Source organism: Juglans regia, chromosome 7 (assembly GCF_001411555.2).
Source record: "Juglans regia cultivar Chandler chromosome 7, Walnut 2.0, whole genome shotgun sequence".
Lineage (NCBI taxonomy): Eukaryota > Viridiplantae > Streptophyta > Magnoliopsida > Fagales > Juglandaceae > Juglans > Juglans regia.
The window spans coordinates 33781382-33785112 of NC_049907.1; positions in this window are offsets into that span (position 1 = coordinate 33781382).

Below are 3731 nucleotides of genomic sequence, written 5' to 3' on the forward strand. Positions count from 1 at the left end.
ATTCTCATCCGAGTTATTCTTAAAGATCCACTTAGTGCCCACCACATTGTGATTCTCTGGTCTTGGCACCAAATACCATACATTGTTTCTCACAAATTGGTTTATTTCTTCATGCATAGCATTCAACCAATTCTCATCATTTAAGGCTTATTCGACTCTTTTTAGTTCAATTTGTGAGATGTAGCTTGAGTGAGCCAGTTGATTTATCACTTTCCTCCTCAGCCTCATCCCTTCATCTATGTTTCCTATGATGTTATCTTGAGGATGATTTAACTTTACTCTTGAAGAAGGCTCCTTTTAGTTACTCACCTTTTCATTTGAAGAGGTCTCTAAGTTCTCATTTAGTGCACCAAAGTCTTCTTGTCCAGTTTCAATCGGTGGGTGAGTTGGCTTTTCCTTGTTCAATTCCTCTCCAGGAACATCATTCACTACCACATTTATGGAACCCATGATAGTTTGGGTGCGTAGATTGTAGCTCCTCTAAGCACGACTGTTTTTGGAATATCTAAGAAATATTCCCTCATCACTCTTAGGGTTGAACTTAGCTAAGTTTTCTCTATCTCTCAAGATGTAGCATTTACTTCCAAACACCCGGAAGTAATTCACATTAGGTTTCTTTCCTTTCCACATCTCATATGGTGTTTTGGAAGTGCTTGGTCATGGATAAACTCTATTCACAATATGACATGATGTGTTCACAGCTTCTCCCCATAAGTGAGTAGGTACATTTTTACTGTGTATCATGACTCGTGCCATTTCTTGAATAACTCTGTTCTTCCTTTTGACCACTCCATTTTGTTGTGGAGTGATAGGGGCAAAAAGGTCTTGACTGATACCTTCTTCATCACAGAAATTCTCAAGATTTGAGTTTTCAAACTCTCTTCCATAATCACTCCTAATTGACTATTGCTTTCCCTTGCTCATTCTAAAGTTTTTTGCACAAAGTTCTAATCACATTAGGAGTTTCACCTTTTTCTCTTTGAAATTCTACCCAGGAGTATCTGGTGAAATCATCTACCATTACCAGTATGTATTTCTTTCCCCCAAGCTCTCAGTTCTAGAGGATTCCATAAGATCAATGTGCAACAACTCTAATGGTCGCTTGGTCAGGATAGCCGTTGTGTTCTTGTGAGCTGTTCTAACTTGTTTTCCCAATTGACATGACTCACACATAGGAGTCTCTACTTTACCCAGTTCAGGCAATCCTACCACCATCTCTTTCTTGGCAATCTTAGATAGATTTTTATGAATCACATGTCCAAGTCTTTGATGCCAAAGGTCAGTAGTCTCACTCTTAGTACTATTGCAATTGTACTGAGGTCTAGGAGCGATGCCATAACAATTATCAGATGCCTTTGTTCCCTGCATCATGCAATTTCCATTATTATCTGAAACAATGCACATATCTTTTAAAAAATGGATTTCTGCACCATTATCACACATTTGGCTTATACTGAGGAGATTTGCTTTTAATCCATCAACAAACAGAACTTCTCTCATGATGGGCAGTCCAGGTATTTCAATTTCACCCATTCCTATTATATCAGCTTTTCCACAATCTCCAAATGTTACTGTTCCATACTTGTACTCTTCAACCGTGTTAAATAGGCTTTTATCACCTGGCATGTGGCGAGAACATCCGCTATCAAGGTACCACATATAGGTGTCTCTGGTCTTTAGAGCAATGTGTGCAACATGGCACGTGTGTCTTTCTCCAGTTTTGACCCTCATGTTTCTAACTTTTGGAGAGTTGTCCTTTTTGCTAGTTGACAGTTGGTCTATCTTGACATTGAGCATCTCATTTTGTCTAGTTAAGGCCCTGACTTGACTCCAAAGATTCAAATGCCCTCTTCTTGATTCGCTATTTCCATCTCTCATGGGATTCCTCCTAAGCTCATAGTAGTTTGGTCGAATGTGACCAACCTTACCACAATTATGGCACACGTAGTTCTCTTTGCGATCTCTTTGTCCCTTGAAAGATGAGGCATACTTAGGAGCAGTTATGAGATTTTTATCCATTTTTAGAGAGTACACAGTTCTACTTTGAGAGCGTGTATGATCATACATGGTGTATCTCTTCAATTTAAAAGAGTCTGCTACAACATGACCAGTCTTACCATAGTGGTGACAAACAGAGCTTGTATTTTGAACTCTTGACTTCTAGTGAGACTGAAAACCCATTTTTACATGTGAGGATTTCTTACCCTTGTCAGATGGATTAGCATTCCAATTTGCGGTTGATTCACGAACATACATAGTTTTCCTCTCATTTTTATAGGAGACTTTTGAGGTAGTAGCTGCATCAAATTTCTCTGCATCATATCCTAGCCCACTCTTGTCACTAGGAGGCTTTCCTGACCTCAGGATTTCATCCAGCTTTTCTTTCCTAGTAGACAAAGATTTTAGTTTATCTTTCAACAAAATCATCTCACTTTTTTTAATTCATCTTCTAGAGAAACATTCCTCATTTTCAACTGATCAGCTTGACCAATGGCTTCATTTAATTTGCCTTGAAGCCCTTCATTTTCTCGTTTGCTGAAGTCTATCTCCTCAATGTGCACTTTGTTGTGTTTTCTCAATTTAACACATTCCTTGTACAGCTTCTCGTAGACTTCTTGCAACTGATCTTTATACCCAGATTCATTTTCAGATATGCTCCCATCATCAGACACTATTTCACTACATTGACTTTTGCTGCTAATAGAGGGAGTGAACACCATGTAGTTGAGATTTCTTTTTGGAGAAGAGTTATCTGATGATTCACACGACTCTGACTCTGTCTCACTTAGAGATGCAATCTTAACTCTTTCTTTTGCCTTTTTGTAATTTGCATATTCCAAACAAATTTGTCCAAATCCATGACATTGCACCCTTGATTGTACCTTGTCTTTATTTGCTCTAGTGTACTTCTCAGTGCTTCTCTCCTTGTTCCCTGAACTTGAGCCTTTATTATATCTTTCAAAATTTTCCTTCTCTAGCCTCTGGTTCTTGTTGTTTCTAGCCACAAATATTTTCCTGAACTTCTTAGCATAAAATGCTATTTCTCTATCACTCATAGCCGACTCATCGGATAACTCATTTGAATCCTCTCTAATGGTATTATGGGCTATGGACTTGTGTTTCTTATCCACAAGAAGAGTATGTTCATATGTTTGTAGAGAGCCCACCAACTCTTCAATTCTCATATTGTCCAAATCTTTATTTTCTTTAATAGCAGTAACTTTAGGACGAAACCTTTCAGGAATAGATCTAAAGACTTTTCTCACAATTATGTTCTCAGGAATTCTGCCCCCTAAATTAAAACGAGAATTGACAACATTTGAACCTCTCAGTAAGAGATCAAATGTTTCATCATCCTTCATTCTAAGTTCTTCAAAACTCGTGGTCAGCATTTGAAGCTTAGAATTCTTTACAGTCTTGGTACCTTCATGGGTAACCACAACAATGTCCTAAGCTTTTTTGCAATTCTCACATATGGAGATTCACTTGAACTCCTCCTGGGACACAGCCATGAAAATCGCATTCAGGCCTTTGTTATTTTAACCACACTCATTTATTTCATCCCTAGAGTAATTATCCACACTTTTGGAGGTTTGAACTCCTTCAATGATAGTAATTGGTTCTCTTCATCTTTTTGTTATGGAAACCCACATTCGTTCATCCACAGATTTTAGAAATGCTCTCATTCAAACTTTTCAATAAGCGTAGTTGTTTCCATCAAAATATGGTGG